This window comes from Callorhinus ursinus, unplaced genomic scaffold (assembly GCF_003265705.2).
Source record: "Callorhinus ursinus isolate GAN/ISIS: 27379988/994484 unplaced genomic scaffold, GSC_fseal_2.0 scaffold31, whole genome shotgun sequence".
NCBI lineage: Eukaryota > Metazoa > Chordata > Mammalia > Carnivora > Otariidae > Callorhinus > Callorhinus ursinus.
This window is the reverse complement of record NW_027397093.1, coordinates 11,668,596-11,689,305: the sequence shown is the minus strand read 5'-3', so window position 1 is coordinate 11,689,305 and position 20,710 is coordinate 11,668,596.

Genomic DNA, 20,710 nt, shown 5'->3' with positions numbered 1-20,710 from the left:
TAGGGCTGCTGTGAAGTCCCCAGAAGGGGTATCCCAGGAAAAAATTAAAATCAGGGCTACAGCTCCCAGGTACCCACTGCGAGAGGGGCTATCTTCCCCACTGAGGGTGAGCGCTCTATGCTGGGTTTTGGAGGGTAACCATATAAAGCACTTTGCACGGAGTCTCCGGGTAAAAGGAAGAGTGATGAGAAAAATAGTGGGGGGAAGCCTGGGGGATGACTCACACTGCCGTGTAAGTGGGACTAACTGCCTTCCAACAAATGTTTATCACCTCCCTACTATGTGCTGGGCACTGCCTCTCATTTTGAGAAAGGTCCAAATAAAGTGGAAAATTAGACGTCACAATGAAAACAAAACTCAAATCAATCTCTCCTTTTTCCTTTCTATTTCTACCTCGCTTCTCCCTCTCTCACTACTGTCAACAGGTCAGACTCTGAGGTGGCCAGAGTGGCAATTTGGAGCCTATAGACACCTTTGTGTGCACACACAAATACACACCCTCGTACACACACCCCTGATCCCCATTGCTGTAGCACCCACACAACCTCTAGCTGCCCCACGGCAATTAGAGGGAAGGTACGTATAAATAATAACGAGTTCACCAGCTCCCTGCGCATCAGTATCTATGGCAACCTCCTGGGGTCCTCGAGCTGCACTGTTCAGGTTGCAGCCAGTCCCTTGGGCAGCACCAGCACTCAGGCCCTGCCCACAGCACGGGGAACAGGGGATTACACATGAAATCGATGCCCCAATAATCACCAGAGGTGCTCCACTGGGTGGGACCCTCTGCCATTCTTCCGATCTTTCTCTTCGAAGTCTCCAAGAAGTACACCATGGGACTTGCCCCTCTGAATGTGAGAAGCTTCCCTCCCTAATTTTGGAATGCAGTTTTATTTATTTATTTTTTTAAAGATTTTATTTATTTGAGAGAGAGAGAGCACATGAGAGAGGGGGGAAGGTCAGAGGGAGAAGCAGACTCCCTGCTGCGCAGGGGGCCCAATGTGGGAATCGATCCCGGGGCTCCAGGATCATGACCTGAGCCAAAGGCAGTCGTTTAACCAACTGAGCCACCCAGGTGTCCCTGGAATGCAGTTTTAGAGTGTGAAGGTACTTATTCTTCAGACCTGAGGAAAATGGGGCAATAGAAAGTGGGGTGTTCAAATGCAAGGGGGATGACGCTCTTGGAAACAAAGAATAGTTAATCTGCTTGTTGGGGGATGTTGTAAAATAAATTTGGAGACAGTTTAGTCTTGTGCCCATAAGGGGTTTTCAATCCATATTCCACAGAAACCTATAGGTTACATGGTCATGCCTCGGCAGCTGCTCAACATATATATTGGGGTTCTGCTTAAGATTTTGTTGAAGAAGAATCCTTGGCTAAAAAAAGTCCCCGAAAGAAGTTTGAAACTTAAATCTTAAAAAAAAAAAAAAAAAAGGGACGCCTGGGTGGCTCAGTCGGGTAAGTGGCTGCCTTCGGCCCGGTTCATGATCCCAGGGTCCTGGGATCGAGTCCCACATCGGTCTCCTTGCTCAGCAGGGAGCCTGCTTCTCCCTCTCTCTCTGTCAAATAAATAAAATCTTAAAAAAAAAAAAAGTTTGAAACTCCCTGGACCAGTGACTTCTGAAATCCTCTCCAACTCTAAGATTCTATGGCTAGTTTTGGAGAATTAGGGGTGATGAGGTCATGGCCTCTTGCCAAGGACTCTGAGAAAATTATTAGTGATGAGGTATTTGAAACTAGTGATAAGATATGATAATGGGGATAAGAAAGAGTGAGAAAGGGACGCCTGGGTGGCTCAGTAGGTTGAGCATCTGCCTTGGGCTCAGGTCATGATCTCAGGGTCCTGGGATCGAGCCCATTGTCAGGCTCTCTGCTCAGCGGGGAGTCTGCTTCTCCCTCTCCCTCTGCCTCTGTCCCTGCTTGTGCTCTCTCTCTCAAATGAATAAATAAAATCCTAAAAAAAAAAAGAAAGAAAGAATGAGAAAGACAAATGAAAACACTTAAGTTTCTTTCTGAAGTTTTATTTATTTAAGTAATTGCTACACCCATTGTGAAGCTCGAACTCATGACCCTGAGATCAAGAGTTGCATGCTCTTCCAACGGAGCCAGGCAGACACATTTAAATGAAAACATTTGAATAAACAATTTCTAAACTAGGGGGTCTGGTGAGGGGTGCCCCTCTCTCCCCTGGAAAACACACCAGATCACAACCGTGCACGGAATAGTTGATATGCCCCATCCTCAGTAACTACTCCCAACAGCCATTGTCCTTAGCGGGAGTGTTTTCCCATCCCTGCCGTGTCTAAGAGCTGAAAAAAGGATTAGGAACCACAGATTTAACCAGTATTTCTTAAAAGAGGAGCTGAGGAATTTAAAGTGAGGGACTGAGCTCTGAAGGATTGGGCATTGGGGATGAGATTTTGGGGTGAGAGGCTGAGGACATTCAGGGCGAGGGCTGAAAACTTGGTGTGAAGAGATGAAGTGTTTGGAACAGGGTCTGAGGTGCTGGGGATGAGCTGAGTTCAGAATTTCGGATGAGTTGTGGGAGTAGATAATGTGAGGAGCTGTGGTATTTGGAGGGAGGAGCTGAGGGACTGGCCGGGAGAAACTCTTCCATTTTCTAGCTAGAGGGCTGGTTCCAAAGGGCAGTCTGATTTCCGCCTTCCCACCCCCGAGTCCAGTCTCTCTGCCTCTCCACCCCTCCACCATCCTCCTAGAGAGACTGCACTCCTTGAAGACAGAGGGTACCTGATCTTTCTCCTTGTATGCTTAACATGTAGCACAAAGCCTGGCATGTAGTAGGTGCTCAATAATTATTTGTAGAATGAATGGAGTACTGCGGGCACGAAACGGAGATATTAGGACGAAGAGGGAGCACCTGAGGAGAGGTGACAAAACTGTCAGGAGAGAAGGCGGGAGATACTGGGGTAAGGCGCCAGCTGCCTGCACCAGCGGGGTCGGTCAGGGCAGGAAGAGAGGCATGTGGGGCCCCCTGGTGGGCAGACCTGAGGCGCACAGGGTGCTAGAGAGAGGCTGGGGAGCCAGAGGAATGTGAATGAGAAAGAGAGGTGTGGTGAAGATAACAAAACCTCAGTTGTAGCTAACCTTTAGGGAGCACCTGCTACAAGAAAGGCGGAGGCACTAAGTACTCTAGCTTACGCTTTTCCATTTAACCCTTGCCACCACACTCTGTGTGTAGGAGCCATCAGCCCCATTTTACAGAAAAGGAAACTGGAGTTTAGAAAAAGCAAAGTTGGGGCACCTGGCTGGCTCAGTCGGTAGAGCATCTGACTCTTGATCTCATCATCGTGAGTTCGAGCACCACGTTGGGTGTAGAGATTACTTAAAAAAAAAAAAAAAAGGAAAGGAAAGTAGCTTGCCTAAGAGCAAACAACTAACATGTTGTAGGGGAGGATGTGACCGAAGAGAAGTGAATAGCAATGGGTATTGAGGTGGGGGAGTCGTAAATGGCGTGGTGTGCTCAGGTGTGCTCATACCAGCAGTGGGACCTAGACTGGAATCCTAAACCCAAGGTAGATTTATCCCGATCGAATTCTCGTCCTGAATCCAGGCACTTACTCAGTGGGGATACTCAGTCATTCATTTCTTAAGTTCTTTGATCACCTCTCCATTCCAGTCACATGGAAACCCAAGAGAACGATTTGACAAAATTCTTGCCCCCATGGAACTTACATTGGAATTGGGTCTGTATTGCAGCAGGCAATGAACCTGGGAAGCGGTCCTTTTCGCCTGGAGTAAGTTCTACAGAGAACATAAAGCAACGGGATAGAGTAGGGAAGAAGAGAGAATTCCTTTAACTGAGGTACTCAGACATGGCTGCCCTTGGAAAGGGACTTTTAAGGGAGACCTAAATGATGATAAGAAGGTAATCCTTGGAGGTGTAGGACGAGAGCATTCCTGGCGGAAGGAACTGCAGCAAAGGCCTGTTTATTTGAGGGGTGGAAAGCAGGCCTGTGTGGCGGGAACAGAGTGGGCAAGAGGGAAGCGGTAAGCTGACAGGACCTGGAGGCCCCAGTGAACCCCACTGTCCTGGTACAACCCCCCCTGGTGCTCCTTCCAAACTGTGGGTCACAGGCTGCCTCCATGCTCTCAAAGGCAGGACACCTGAAACCCCAGCTTAATGCCAGAAGATACCTTCATCAAGGGCGGACATAAAAATGGGCCTGAAGCTGGAAGTGATGCTGGTCCTTGTCTACCACAAAGGAGGGTGTTGGAGGTGGGCTCAGGGTGACCCCTTAGCGCTCCTGGGGCTCTGGGGGTGTTGTGCCAAGGGGTTCTGCAGAGAGAGCCAATGTCCCCTCCGTCCATTCAGACAACAGTCTCACTGCCCTGGGTAGACTTCAGTCCTAACTCTTATAGGGGATAAAAAGATGGGCCAGAAATAGGCCCTGCCTAAAGGAGCTTTACTCACTGGAGGAAGGAAGATAAGCATGATAATAAAACGATGATACAACAAAAGATTAGTACCAGAGTACAAATGGCTGCCTGAATCGCATTTCCCTTCCCTTGCCTAAGCTCAGTTCTCTGTTCAGGAGTCACTTTCTCAGAGTAGCTTTTCCTGGCCTCTTGACAGATCAGGTCCCTGAATGACAGCCTCCCAAAGTCCCCTCCACCACCTCTTCAAAGCACTTACCCCAAGTGTAATCCTACATGTGTTTGTGTGATCACAGACTTCACGAGGGTAGGGTCTGTGTCTGCTTATGTTCGTCCTGGTATCCTCTCAAGTGCCCGGGGGATAGTAGGTACTCAGTAAATGCATGGAGGGTAAAAGCAGAGTGCTAGGAGACTTTCAATGGGGGAGCAAGCCCAGATCATGTTGGAACAATTGGAAAAACTGGAGGAGATGAAAGGAAGGGAAGGACGCTGGCAGATGGAGTTGTAGGTGAGGGGTCATTGCTGGTAGAGAAGAGAGTGTGCGTCAGGCCCTGAGATACTGAGGACTTGGCTGGTGTATGGGAAACTGGGTGGTCAGGTGAGCTGGAGGGGGGGGTGGAGGGGAGGAAAAAGACATAAGTCTGGGGACCAGCCACATGTTAATAGTATTTGGCTCTGGGCTGGGCAGGGATGGGCTTCGGGAAGGACCAACGTCCAACTTTCTGACCAGACCAGGTCCAGAGGCTCTTAGATCCCAGACCTTGGCTAGAGATGATTACTTACTTACCAAATCGTCCCACCTGAAGGTCCTGCTTTCCCCCCCAATTCAACGTGATCTAAATCCAAATTAATTGGATTGAGAGGCAGTGTAACATGGTGGTTAAGAACAATGAAGCCAACTCCCGGCCTCTTACTAACTATGGGAGTCTGCACATTTGATGACTTCTCTGTGCCTCAGTTTTCTCATCTATAAAATAGGGATAATAATAGCACTCACCCCATAGGGGTTTATGAGGAGCACATGATTAGTACATGAGAAAAGTAAAACAGTGCCTTGCATATCGAGGGCTCAGTAAATATCAACTATTATAATTGCTTCTCTTGCCTTGTCCAGTTTTTTTTTTTCCAGTTCCTTCGGCTCTGACAGAGACACGACTCTCCTGCCAATGAACCTATGTTCAGAATCTCTAAGTCAACTTTGACTCATCCCTTATCTCACTTAAAGGACAGAGCTGGGTTTGAGTTCTGCCACGCACTAGTTGTGTGACCTTGGGCAAGTTACTTGAACTCCCTGAGCTTCATGTTCCTCATTGGTAAAATAAAGATGTCTTAATGTTCACTATAGGGTTGTTATAATAATTTACTGATAATATTTGTAGGTTAATGGCTCACTTCTTGATGCTAAATAAATGGTAGTTATTATTATTACCATCCTGTGAGTCATCAGGAACCAACACCATCATATTTTCCTCTTTAAATGTCTTTGTGCCCATTCCTTCTTCTGCATTTTCCTCCCACCACCCTAGACTTGGCCTACCTCACCCTCCAGAGTTATGCAGTAACTCTCCTACCTTTGCCAACTCTATTTTGTACTTCACTTTTCTTTCTCGTGCTTTCTTTTTAGAAATATTGGTCGAACACCTACTTTTTTCAGGCACTATCTCAGTGCTGGGGGTAGAGCAGTGGACAGAACAGATGCTGTCCTTGCCCTCGAGAAGCCTACCTGCTAGTGAGAGGGACAAACTATGAACAAATAAATATTGAATACATCAGGTGGTGATAAATGCTGTGAAGGAAGTCAAAGTGGGGTAAGTGGATAGAAGTACTTAATATAGGATAATCAGGGAAGGTCCTCTGCTAAGATGAACATATATAGAGAGATCTGCAGGAAATAATGTTGCTTTCAGTAGGTCACGCCTTTGCTGAAATGCTGTTTCCTTCAGAATTAAGTATGAATGCTCATGTATAACTTTCTAGATTCTCTGTAATCCTAGTTGGTTTTGTGATTTCATGCCGCTCCCAGAATGCCCCTGCTTCTACAGACATGCTTAACACGTGAAGACTGTACATCGTTAGATTAATAGTACTTGTCTCTGATTGTGGTATCAGTGTGAACTTTTTCCTCTTCCTTAAGTGTGCTTTCTAAATTCTTTAATGATGAACATAGATTACTTGAGTAACAGCAAGAAACATAATGCCACATTCCCTCCTCATCATCTTATTATAATCTTCATACAACTCTGCAAGGTAAATTTTATATCCCCATTTTACAGATGAGAGAACTGAGGCACAGGGAAGTTAAGCTAATTCTCTGAACTCGGCTATTGACATGTTTGGCACCTGATTACAGGCTCTCTGGTTGGCTTATTTTAATTTTTGTTTTGCCTTATCAGTTAGAGCATAGGTTTCTTCAGGGCAGAATCCTTGCCTATTCCCATATCTCCCTCTTCCCTCTCCTCATGCTCTTATCAGACTACTATGTACTGGACATAATGGGTGCTTTTTAATGGATTGGTCTGTTCCATGTCTGACCTATTGTTATGATATGGTTCATTATCTTGCTGCTGTGTGCCATCGTGTATGCTTTTGACCCTGGGCCCACAGGTGGAGAACCTGAAGATCCTGGGGGCAAAGAGGTGAGGGACCTGGACCTCCACCCCCCCAAAAGGGCAGTGATTCAGCTTGTCCACTAGAGGCCGCAGTAGGCCCGGGTTTAGAGAGACATCAGGGCTGTGGATTACTCAGCAGACCCCACCCCAGGAGTCATTTCCAACCCCAAGTCTGTCCTAAAGCCCACCGCCCCAGAGACAGCCTATCAGTGTACCTGGCTCCAGTTCCTTCCAATAGATCGTCAGATTCCCGGACCCGGAATGAGTTAGCTCTAGAATAAAAGCGGCTGATGGCCCTTAGATAGCAGGAGTATGCTGGCAGGCTCCAGGTGCCCCTCAATTAGCCAAATCAACAAACATGCATGGAGCACCCTACTGAGAGCCGGCTGTGTACCACGTAGCGTGCTAGACTCTGGGACTAGCTTGGTGAACAAGACAGACTCTGTTCCTGCCCTCCCAGCTCTTATGATCTAAGGAGGTACGCAGACGAGCCTAAAAATACTGTATTGTGTGATAAGCTGCTAACACAATTTCTGTTCCAGGGTTAGTTCTCCTTGGGTCTCATTTCAGTGTGGATTATCCCATGGGATATCTACCTGCTTTAGAGAAATGAAATAAATAAAGGTGAGAGGCAGAGAAAAGAACCTTTGTCTACATTTGGAGAATCACTGTGGAGCCCCCTCCTCTCTCAAGGTTAAAGGGTTCCCAGGGGCCCTTGGCAGATCTGAGGGTGTTTGGGGTTGGAGTGGGTGCTGGGGGCAAGGAAGTGCCAGGCCACCTCTCCACAGCTTTTCTTCTCTCCTTTTCCCAAGTGGCCTGGGGGCTTTGCTTAGGAAGGAAAGGAGAGTCCCCAGATTTGGGGGTGTGACTGATTTTTCTCACTGATTTTTCATTGCCTCTTTCTTTTCTTTGTTCCTTTTTCTCAGATTATCTGTCAGTCAATGTTTTTATCAAATGAAGTTTGTGTTTAGGTTATTCCTTTTTACCCAGAAGCATGAAGTCCACAAGTTGACTTCATGTTGCAACATGAAGTTGCAACAGTTAGGGAGATAAAATAATTAAAATGAGGGGGAAACACAGACACCCATGCAGTGCAGCATTTTGACAAGTACAAGTTGGTAGCTGTAGACACTCATTGCTGGGGTCGATCCCTTGGGCTGATGTGGTCTGAGGAGGCTTCCTTCCTGGACAAGGAGGCCAGGGCCTTCCAAGATGAGTCCTCAATCTATCCTGGTAGGGTTTCTCCGGGAGAGATATCCTCAGAGAACAGAGGGGAGAATAAAACATCCCCCACGCCCCAGCTGTTCATTCCACTGTGCCTGGACAAGGGGCTCAGAGGCCCATGTGCTCAACATTCCTGAGAAGCAGCTTCTGAGTCAGAGCCCCAGAAACAGCTGAGGCAGCTTCAGGCTGGAGTCTTGGCTCTCTTTTCCCCTTCTCTGTCCAAAAGCAACTCCCTCCCTAGCTATTTGGATGTGACCAGAAACCCAAGCAGGGCTCTGGGGTAGCAGCCTGGCTCAGCCAGTCTATAAAATGTATTTGGTCCCTGCATCCCCTCCTAGGTTGCAGCCCTTAGGTAAAGGCGTGTGCCCAATGCCACCTATGCCAGGAAGTCCAAGGGGTGAGGAAGACTCAGCCCGTGCCTACAAGTCAAAGCTCCCAATGCAGCCATTGTTGAACTGCCTCCGGGAAGGGGTCTTAACTAGGACTTGGCTGGAGTTAAGACAGCAGCATTTCCCAGGCAATCGGCCAGCACCTCCTCACTGCCTAGGCGTGGGGCCCAGGACATGCCAGGGCAATGCCAGAGAGCTGACTCAGGGGGCGGCATGAGGGGAACAGAAAAACCCTTCTCAGCCACCAGCTAAGAGAGGAGATGAAGCTGCCCCGAGGCCTGTTGTGATTGCCCTGTAGTGCAGACCACCAGCAGGCTCTGTGGGTGGGTCCACTCCTCAGCCACTGATCCATGAAGCACCACATTTCCTGGGGCCACCAGCAGAAGGCCAGGGCTCCCCCTGTCTCCCTGAGTCCCCCTTTTCCTTCAAAGACCTCTAGATGTGCAAATCTAGCGCCCCCTCCCCTGAGATTGATTTGGGCCCTTCCATTGTCACTTTCTTAAGACTGTGACCTTGAGCAAGCCACTTTGACTTTGGTGAGTCTTTAGATTCCTTATATTTAAGGTGGGACGGGTAATACCGGCTTGCCCCATAGGACTGTAGTAAGGATCAAATAAGATCACCTCTATGAAGACAACTTAAATATTTTACAGGACGTTTATAATAAGGTATTATTATCGTGGTTATTCCTAAGACGGGAATTCCAGCTGCTGGCCCTTGAACCTCAAAGTTCTCCTCTTTGCCTCTTTTGTCTGAGAAGTTGCTCTAAAGCCAGTGCTGAGATCCTAACCCAGTCCTGAGCCTCAGAAGCAGTGACACAGGCTTTTCTGCCGGGTGCTATGGTGCCAACTTAGGCAAGCAGCCTCCACCAGCCCAGCTCTGTTAAACCGGTTCTTTCCCTTCTAATCAGACTCCTCCCGTCCAGTTTGCCTGCAGTGATGACAAAGGAACCTAAAATAGCACAGGCTCTGCAAACACCGCTGGAGACAGCTTGGGGCATAAGGTGTTGCCTGTCACCAGTGGGCTGGTCTGGGCATCCTGGCCGGGTAGCAGCCCTCAACCTTCCAGGGCCTGGTGTGTCTTCCTCTATGCAACAGAGGATGACAGTGCCTCCTGTCAGCACTTTAGGTGGCTGAGTTGGATGACTACCTAGAAAGTTGCCTTGGCTAGAGGTGCCAGGGGTGGGGGCTCACAGCTCCCCGCAGCTGGCACCTCACACACACACACACTCTTGGGGCCTCTCCCTGCACTGAGAGGCAAGCTGGGCTAAGATCATGCAGAAAGGCAACCTGTCTTGTGGTCCCTGGAAGGGCTCCTGACTGGGAACCTGGAGTGGCTGATTCTGAGGCCTCTGCAGGCAGCAGGCCCTGGCTTGCCCCTCTTGCTGCAGAACCAGTTCGGTATAGGCAGCTGCTGGGCCTGCCTCTGCTCTCTGACTTTGCCTGGGGCCTTGGTGTATTCAAACGAGGAGGCATGCAGGGAGCCATGGGCAGGAGCTGAGAACTCCCTAATTGCCCATATTTGAAGCAGTCATTTTCATGCAGCCCTGAGTCTCACCCTTAGAACTTTCTCATCCAACTCAGTCCGAAGCACTTTTCTCTAGCCAACTTATTCCTCTCCTCGGTGATTGTTGAAAGAAAGATGAAGTCTTAGTTTATGTCAGGAATCCCAAACTGATGGTCTGTTGGCTAAATCCAGCCCTTTAACGTGCTTTTGTTGACTTGCCCAACTTCAGTTGGGAAGTTTTAACATAAAACAATCCAGATTTTAGGGCACCTGGGTGGCTCAGTCGGCTAAGCATCCGACTTTTGGTTTCGGCTCAGGTCATGATCTCAGAGTCATGAGATCGAGCCCCGCATGAGGCTCTGTGCTTAGGGAGTCTGCCTGATATTCTTTCTCCCTCTCCCTCTGCCCCTCCTGCTCGTGCTCTCTCTCTCAAATAAATAAATAAATCTTTTTTAAAAATCCAGATTTCAAATATTTCTTAACCTTTTGTGTCCTAGGTTGGTTTCTCCCAGAACAAGTCTTCAGTTGTAAGTAGTTTATTGGGAAGGTGATCCTAGGAAACTCCAGTTAGGGAGTGGGACAGGGAAGGTAAGGGATAAGGGTAAGGTTACCAAGGAAATTACCATCTGGACATCTGGAGCTTAATTCTCCTGGGGAACTCAGAGAAACAGTGTAGGACATATGTCTCAAAGCTATCTCCCCCAAGAGGCAAAGGCATTAGCATATTTATCCACCAAACCCTGCAGTCACTGGCTGGGAGCTGCTACAGAGTGGGGAGTGGGGTGGGGAGGGGCAATGGTAGTGTTAATTCATAAGGAGCATCCAGCCTGTGGTACAGTAGAGAAGAGTGGGCTCCAAAGGCCAGAAGAAGCTGGAACTGACAGCATCTGCTACAATATGGAAGATCTAGCAAAAACTGGTCCTCACTTCTTACTCGGAAACAATTAGCAAGAGCTGAATGGCAGGTACCCCTTTAAACAAGACAAGAGCTCTTCGTCTGCCATAGCCCTCACACTCCCTCCCCCACATTGTCTGACCCTCCACCTGCTTTACTCTTTACATTACCTACCTCGCCTCTGGGGTGTTTGCATTTGTGACCCCTGGTTTGTGTCTATGCATAGGCTCTTCAGAGCTATAGCTATGAATCCCACTGTCCCTGTTTCCAATAACTTGTTTCTTATTTTTCTTTGCATCTCACAGGGCAGCTCACCCAGTGATTCCAAAAGATGTTGATTGATGACTTTGTTTCTCTAGCCCTGTACTCCGAATTATTTAATTTTCTGAGTCTCAGACCACCTTACCTCCGTGCTGTTACATACACGGCATCAGAGCATGTAGAATAGGTCCTCACTTTGGGGGCTCACTTGGGGAAGCCCTTTGTTATCTCTTCAACATCAACCTAATTGGCTTTCAGTTCCTAAGATGCACTGAGCTCCTTTCTGCCTCAGGTCAATACCCCTGCCTGGAAAGTTCTTTCTTTCCCTTTATGACATGCTAACTCATATTCACCCTTTAGGACTCAGCTTAAATGTTACCTCCTCAGGGAAGCCTTCCATATCATTTACTCATCTACCCCTTACTAGGCTATCTCCCTCCACTGTACATATTCACAGTGTACCGCATTCCTCCTCTATATTTATAATAATTACGTACATATTGGTGTAATTTGTATTTACACTGGAGTCCCATCATTAATGAAGTTAACTTATGCAAACCCAACTATACACACTCAGCCGAAAGAGCAAGAAACAAAGAAATTCCTTCATTTAAAATCGCACTCCACCATTAAAGCCGGATCTTGACATTTACTATCTCAGGGTGACACCCAAGGTGCAAAGAGAAATAGATGTTATTTCTTGGCTTTCGTGCTTCTAAATGCCAAGGTCCTGGCAACGTAAGGTATTTTCAAGAATAATTTTGCAATCTTTGCCTCATGCACTGATTTTAGAATCTGCCACCACCCACTAATGCACACAAATGTAGAAGGGGGAAATCAGCTGCATTATCTGTCTCTCCCTGTAGACTGAAGCTCCATGAGGACAGACAACATGCTTGCCTCCATCCATTACTGGATCCCCAGGGTCTGGCAAAGTGCTGGCCACATAGTAAGTATTCAATAAATCTTCATTGAATGGATGATGATGGGTAGGTGGTGGATGATGGAAGATGGAGGAGGGATGATCAGAGCTGGAGATGGGATGATACTTAATATGACTTACCTACTTACCAGGTTGCAGGGAGAGGATTAAGGAGATGAGGTCGCTGAACTACTACAATTGGACTCTCTGCCTAAAAGCCTACTCTTCTGTAAGTCTCTCAGGATTTGTTAAGTCCTGTACTCTACTCTCCCCCAAACCAAATTCTCTGGATTAGAGCCTTATCCCAGGGAGTGCAGCTGCCTCTGAGTCACCGCACAGAACTGCTGTATCCCTGAGGGCTCAGACAGTGTGCACCATCCCGCATGGATTCCTAGCCCAAACTAAAAACTCCACCCAACCCCCTACTGTGATCCTGTTCATGACTCCCTCCCTATTTTAGCCCAAAAGTTTGTTTTGACCCCAGTGCCAGCACTGATCTCTATCATAGTTGTTTTTATAGCTCTTGTGCCGATCCCAACCTTGATTCCCACCTTGACCTTAACCTTGGCCCAGACATAGCTTGCTTCTGATCCTGAGTACAGTATACAACCTTTTGGTTTTTTGGTGGTTGTTGTTATTTATGAAGCCTTTACATATAGTATTTAATTTGAAATTAACAACTCTGTGTAATCAGCCCCATTTTACAGACGCGGAACCCAAGAGGGTAGAAAATGCCCAAGGTCACACAGTTAGTAAATTGGGGATCCCAGATCAGATTCAGGTCTTCCTGTTCTAAATCCAGGGCTATAGGAGCCTGGGTTACTGACTCTCCAGATATGTCTTCATTGCCTTTGTGGCAAAGCAACCCTAGATAACCAAAGACCTCAGGGTACTCATAGTAGTCATAATAATAATAACCTTAACTTACTGGGCAATTTCTTTGTGACAAGCAAAGTGCTGAGAAGCTCTTCATACATTATCTCATCTAATCCCCACCGCAAGGCTACAGAGCTCCGTAGCTCCATTTTACAAGTGACGAAACCATGGCTTTCAGAGGCTAGGTAATTTGCCCAAGGTCACCTAGCTAGTTAGAGGCAAGCCAGCATTTGGACTCAAGTCTCTGATTTTAAATGTATTTCACTTCTGGGGTGCCTGGCTGGTTCAGTTGGTGGAGCATGAGACTCTTGGTCTTAGGATTGTAAGTTCAAGCCCCACGTTGGGAGGAGAAATTACTTAAAAATAATAAAATCTTTAAACGTAATTCACTTCAACCTTTACAAAGAAATGGTTTAGCAACAGGCAGCAGCTAGGAACCATGTACCTCTCATACCTTTCGAGCCGTAGTCCCAAATTCCAGGATTTTGTGTTTGATCACCAAAACTGGGTCAAAAATGAGTCAAGTCTTGGTAGAACTGACTCACTGTGGTGTCTGTCAGCTCTAGAAGGAGACAGGAAGCCTCCGAGGGTAACAGCCAGATGACCACTGCAGAGTGGATGAAGGTCCTGGAAGCATCCACCACAAGCCCTGCAGCGGTTAAACATGGAAATCCACGTGCCTGCCAAAGAAAAGACCCAGACTTCAGACTCATTTAAAAAATTAGCCCTGCCAATCCCCATTTCTTCCGCCCTACTCAGCCCTATTCCCTAACAGGGCTCCATTCTGGTCAACTTCTCTTCCTTCATCTCTGACTCTTACACTTTACCCTTTTCCCTTCATGGGCAGGCTCCTTGTTTCCATCCCAGTCCCCACCCCCATCTCAGCTCCTGACTCTGAATGTCACCGCGGCCACCTTCCCATGTCCTCTTTCTCTGAATCTTATTCTCGGTGCCCAGCAGATCCCCGTGTCCCCCTCTTTGCTGGCAATCATTTCTTTAGTAAAATATACGTAACATAAAATTGACCATTTTAGCCATTTAAAAATATTAATTACTTAATTTTTATTATAGTGAAATATACACAATACTTAGCTTTTTAAGCACTTTTAAGTGTTCGATTTGGTGGCATCAAGGACATTCACTTTGTCGTACAACCACCATCACTACTCATTTTCAGAACTTTTTCAACCTTCCAAGTAGAAACTGTACCCGTTAAACAATAACTCTCCATCCCTTCTCCCCTCAACTCTGGTAACCTCTATTCTACTTTCTGGCTATGTGAATTTTCCTATTTTAAGTACCTCCCAGAAGTGGAATCATATGACATGTGGCCTTTGTGTCTGGCTTATTTCACTAAATACTGTGTTTTCTTTTCTTTTTAAGATTTTATTTATTTATTTGAGAGAGAGATAGAGAGCACAAGTAGGCAGAGAGGCAGGCAGAGGGAGAGGGAGAAGCGGGTTCCCTGCCGAGCAGGGAGCCCGATGTGGGGCTCGATCCCAGGACCCTGGGAACATGACCTGAGCCAAAGGCAGCTGCTTAACCAACTGAGCCACGAAGGAGCCCCTAAATACATTTTCAAGGTTCATTCATGTTGTAGAATGTATCAGAATTTCATTCCTTTTTAAGGCTGAATAATACTCCCTTCTATGTATATGCCACATTTTGTTTACCCAAATTCATCTGTCAGTGGACGGTTGGGTTGCTTCACCTTTTGGCTTCACCTATTGTAAATAATGCTGCTGTGACCATGGTGTACAAATATCTGTTTGAGGCCCTGCTTTCAATTCTTTTGGGTATATACCTGGGAGCGGAATGGCTCAATCATATGGTATTTCTATGTTTAACTTTTTGAGGACCTGCCAAACTGTTTTTCATAGTGGCTGCACCATTTTACATTCCTACCAGCAGCACACAAGGGTTTTAATTTCTCTACATCCTTGCCAACACTTGTTATTTTCTACTTTTTGGGGTAACAGCCGTCCTAATGGGTACAAAGTGGTATGTGAAATCCCTTTTGAACACAGTGTTTCAAGTATTCCAGATTCCCAGGGTCCACTCCTCCCCCTGGGCTACCCTTGAACCTCCCCTGGCTGTGAAGATTAGCATTTCTCTGTGGCAGAGAGACCGCCATTGCTGATGAGCAGCCAACACACATCTTTCTCCATGTACCCTCTGGTCTTCTTCTAAACTCTGACAAGCTGCTGCCCATCTCTCCGCCTTTTGCTTGTGGAGAGTTGGACTGTGAAATAATATAGGCTTTGGGAGGAAAACAAATTCAATATCTTTAGGCCCACAGTGCTCTGAACTCTTTTATTCATGTAATCTTCCAGGCCAGAGACCATAAGACTCCACGGGGACTGACTTTATGGCTTTGACTTGCCACTGACCTCAGAACTAGAACAGCATCCAGATCCTTGGGCAAAATTGTTTCTTGGTCTCATTAGGACCCAAGGGAATGGCTTATATTCTCGTTACAAACCCCAAGCTGTTTGAATTGAGTCCTTTCCTTTGCTGGGGCTCATATTTGGTGGTTTAGGTCTCCAAGACAGATCCTGGGTGTGGTGATTCACCTCCTGCATAAACCTCATGACTCTTTGAGGGGAACGTGGAGACCCGGAATTTTGGTTGGGATTCCCAGTTCATATTCCCAGAACCCAGACTCTCTGGGGCAACATTTGTTTGTATTGTTTAATCCTTACGTCTTCTCTGTGGACTTCTGATGTCAAGAGCAGAGCACATCAAACCTGCCCCCCCCACCCCCACCCCCCCGCCGTGGTCGTACATCCCGAGCTTTCCTAGAGCCCAGGCCTTACCTCTTTGCTCAAATTAGTTGCCTGATGTACATTTCTTTTTCTTTTGGTCTTTTCTGTGAAAGCAGGTGGAAAAAACAGAGACCTACGGAGGGAAGTGATTCACCCCAGTGAATGGATGGAGTCAGCAACCAAGCTGGGAATGGGATACCATTCTCTGACTCTGAAACCACAACCCTCACCATGGGCAGTCACCCTCTTCCTCAAGATAAAGCTCTCAGCTAAGGCTCCAAGATAGGATCTTTGTACTCGACAGGTGCCCCTGGGATTGGGCGCTGGGGCTCTCTACCCTCATTCTTCCCACTCTAACGCATGAGACTATTGTATTGACCGACAAATACGGATTTCATGGTACCGCTCCTGAAAGGAACTTCCTAAGGCTCTTTTTAAAACAAAATACATGACTTTGCAAGTTTGGAAAAACAAAAGCTCCTGGAGACCAAGCACGAGGAGGCCGTTGTAGCTCTCCTCTCTTCCCTTGCATTCTCACTTCCCCTCTGCTGTCCTTTCATTTCAATTCTCCCTCCCGCTCTGGCACCCAGCCCTGGGGGGTTATCTTTCCCCCATTCCCTCCAGCCCAAGCCCAGATATAATCCAAATCACTCTTTTTTGCTTCTTTTATTTCAGTGGAGACTGGTAGGAACTTTCAGCTTTACTAGAAACCTTATACACATCCTTGTTTAGGAACCTGTAGTGCCTTCGGGCGACTGGGTGGCTCAGTTGGTTAAGCGTCCAACTCTTGGTTTCGGCTCAGGTCATCATCTCAGGGTCATGGCCTCAGGGTCATGACCTAAGGGTCAGGAGATTGAGCCCCTCTTGGGCATGGAGTCTGCTTGGGATTCTCTCCCTCTGCCCCTCCCCACCTTGCACTCTCTCTCTTTCTCTCAAAAAAGAAAAAGAAAAAAAGAAAAGAACCTAGAGTGCCTGCCTGGAGTCTATGGTATCAAGTACAGACTTCCGCCTGGCTTTTAAGACCTTTTACAATCAGACCTCATCCTTCCTACCACTACTTCGTTCTCACTACTCTTCAGCGTAAACTCTTCCTAATTGCGCCAGATTTCTCACTGATTGTATACATGTGTACACATGTACACACACACACACACACACACACACACACCTGCAGTTAAGAACATATAAAATTTACTCTCCAGAATTTATACAATGTTTATTCCAGCTTCTGTCATCTTCCAGGACTCTTGTTTGGAACTTCTTTTTTCCTCCCCGCGCTCTACCAATCCAACATGACACATCCTTTAGGATTTGTTCAGGCCTAGGAAATCTCTAACTTTGGTGTGTCTGTTCTCTGTCTTTAGTGCAATTTTGGTCAGTGGTCAGAGTGTTTAATGTAATTTATTTTATTTTGTTTTGTTTTTATTTAAATTTATTTTTTAATTTTTAAAAGATTTTTATTTATTTCTTTGACAGGGAGAGAGACAGCGAGAGAGGGAACACAAGCAGGGGGAGTGGGAGAGGGAGAAGCAGGCTTCACGCAGAGCAGGGAGCCTGATACGGGGCTCGATCCCAGGACCCCGGGATCATGACCTGAGCAGAAGGAAGGCGCTTAATGACTGAGCCACCAGGCAGCCCTAAAAGATTTTATTTATTTATTTTTTGTGAGACAGAGAGAGAGCACGCATGTGCATGAGCAGGGAGGGGGGCAGAGGGAGAAGCAGACTCACCCCTGAGCAGGAAGCCAGATGCAGGGACTCGATCCCAGGACCCCGGGATCATGACCTGAGCCGAAGGCAGATGCTTAACCGACCCAGGCGCCCTGTAATTTTTTTAAAAATTATGATAAAAACACACATAAAACTTACCATCTTAATTTTTAAATGTACAGTTCAGTAGTCCTAAGTACATTCCTCTTGTTGTGCAACTGATTTCCAGAACTTCATCTTGTAAAACTGAAGCTTTATACCCATTAAACAACAACATCCCATTTCCCCCTCCTCCTGTCCCCTGGTAACTCCCATTCTCCATTTCGATGTATGAATTTGACTACTTTGGAAACCTCTATATCTAAAGATATGTAGAATCATGTAGTATTTGTTTTTGTTTTTTTGACTGGCTTATTTCACTTATTATAATGTTCTCAAGGTTCATCCGTGCTGTAACATGTGATAAGACTTCCTTCCTTTTTAAGACTGTAGAGTATTCCATTATGTGTATAGACCACATTTTGCTTATCCATGCATCTGTCCATGGACACTAGGGTTGCTTCTCCCTCTTGGCTATCGTGAACAGTACTGCTATGACATCAGTGTGCAAATATCTTTCTGAGACCCTGCTTTCAATTCTTTTGGATATATACCCAGAGTTGGGATTGCTGGATCATATGATAATTCTGTGTTTAATTTTTTGAGGACCCTCCATGCCCCTTTCCACAGTGGCTGCACCGTTTTACAATCTCACCAACAGTGCCAAAGGGTTCCAATTTCTCCACAACTTGCCAACACTGTTCTTTTCTTTTTTCTAAATAGTACCCATCTTGCTTAATGGCGTTTTAATCGTTTCAGGTATGTTCATTTTGTCTTCCTTACCAGTTTTTAAACTTCCTCAGGGTATGGGTCACGTAGGTTCTTCTGCCTGCCCTCAGGGTCCAGACCAGCACCAGGTGCCACCTTAGGTATTTGAAAGTAATTTTTGGTTGATTGAATAAAATTAACAGCTTGAGTTGAGCTTAATTTTTTTATTTTTGAACTTTGGGTAGAATTTTCTTTTTTTTTTAAGATTTTATTTATTTATTTGAGAGAGAGGGAGACAGAGATAGTGAAAGAGAGGAGAGAGAGCACGAGCAGGGAGGAGAGGGAGAAGCAGGCTCCCAGTTGAGCAGGGCACCTGAAACAGGGCTTGATCCTAGGACCCTGGGATCATGACCGGAATCGAAGGCAGACGCTTAACCAACTGATCCACCCAGAGCCCCCTAGAATTTTCTTTACAAATAGCACAAGCTCACTGCCATGATAGACTGAATAAATCCTTTGGTTACTGTACCATGGAGCAAAGGGTCTGCTCAGGGAGAATGTCACTGTTGCTTCCTTCTTGACTAAAAATGCAAACATCATGGTCATCCCACAAACTGCTGGGCCCATTGTTGCTAAGGATAGTTCCCACCCTCCCTGCAAAGGGACAATGCTCTGGAAACCCAGGTTTACTCAGGTGGAACCAGAAGATCCCAGGGAGGAAAAAAAAAATTGAGAAGCTCAGAAGGGTGCCAACAGAAGAACCGTCAGGAACTATCACAGAAAGTAAGTACAGCTATTCTCAATTCTGCTTTGTTCTCACCTCTACCCAGTTTCTCCCAATTTTCCTGAGGTCCTCGGGCACCAATTTCTCATCCACTGCCGTGAGTTTGAGGGTTGCTCTCATTCCCCAAACTCTTTCAATCTCTATATGGAAAAGTCCCTCCATTAGCCATACATTTGGCATTTTAAAAATGAAATGATCACTAGGATCTAAAAAAAGAACAAGTACAAAAGTGCCGAAGCAATTAACTTTTTGAGAATAGATTCTTCAGAAAAGTCGCCTCAGGGTGTCTGGGTTTGCACAAAACTGTCAAGTGTAAATTCCCTTCTTGATTCATCCTTGTCTAAGAAATTCTGCCCAGAAGTTGGCCTTCCAGCCCTGGATCTTTCCCACCTCTAAACAGGCCCTCATTTCAAAGGATAGGGTTGGAGTAAAAGCCCCAGGAGATAGAAAGTTTGTGATTTAATTGGGCATTTCCCAGGTAAAAGAGTCAACCAACACTCCCTAGATATGCATCGACTGACATTTTCTCCAAAGTTGTTTGGTGGTAAGATTCTTTTTTTTTTTTTTTTTGAAACTGTAGGTTCTTATTTATGTATAATAATAAAGATTATGCAAACCATTAAAATAAAAAAATACCTTTTCTTGGGGGAGGGGGCCTCAGCCCGCCACCGGCAGGCCAGGTTAGCACCTTCGGGGTGCAGCCCGCCATCCGGCATCCAGTTGTGGGGGTCGGCGGACCCCTGCAGCCTGGCCTGGCTGGGGTGGCTCAGCGGCGGGCAACGCTGATGGCCACGGGAGGGGGCTCGGTGGCCCGGTGGTAAGAATCTTTTTTTTTTTTTTTTTACAGATTTGATTTATTTATTTGACAGAGAGAGACACAGTGAGAGAAGGGACACAAGCAGGGGGAGTGGGAGAGGGAGGGAGAAGCAGGCTTCCCTCAGAGCAGGGAGCCCCATGCGGGGCTCGATCCCAGGACCCTGGGATCATGACCTGAGCCGAAGGCAGAGGCTTAAGACTGAGCCACTCAGGTGCCCCAGTGGTAAGAATTTTCTAAGATGCATATTAAGAATCAGATTCCTAGGCCCCATCCTGGACCTAATGAATCAGAATTTCCAAGGAAGTAACCTAACATTCTATATATATATTTTTTAAAGATTTTATTTATTTATTTAATTGACAGAGAGAGAGAGAGACAGCGGGAGAGGGAACACAAGCAGGGGGAGGGTCAGAGGGAGAAGCAGGCTTCCCGCGGAGCAGGGAGCCCGATGCGGGGCTCAATCCCAGGACCCCGAGATCATGACCCGAGCCGAAGGCAGTCGCTTAACCAACTGAGCCACCCAGGCGCCCCAACATTCTATATTTTTTAAACCTTCAAGCCAGGTGATTCTTTTTTTTTTTTTTTAAGATTTAAAAAATTTATTTGAGAGAATGAGTGAGTGGGGGTGGGGCGTCTGGGTGGCTCAGTCAGTTAAGCGTCTGCCTTCAGCTCAGGTCATGGTCCCAGGGGCCTGGGATCCAGTCCTACATCGGGTTCCCTGCTCAGCTGGGAGTCTGCTTGTCCCTCCCC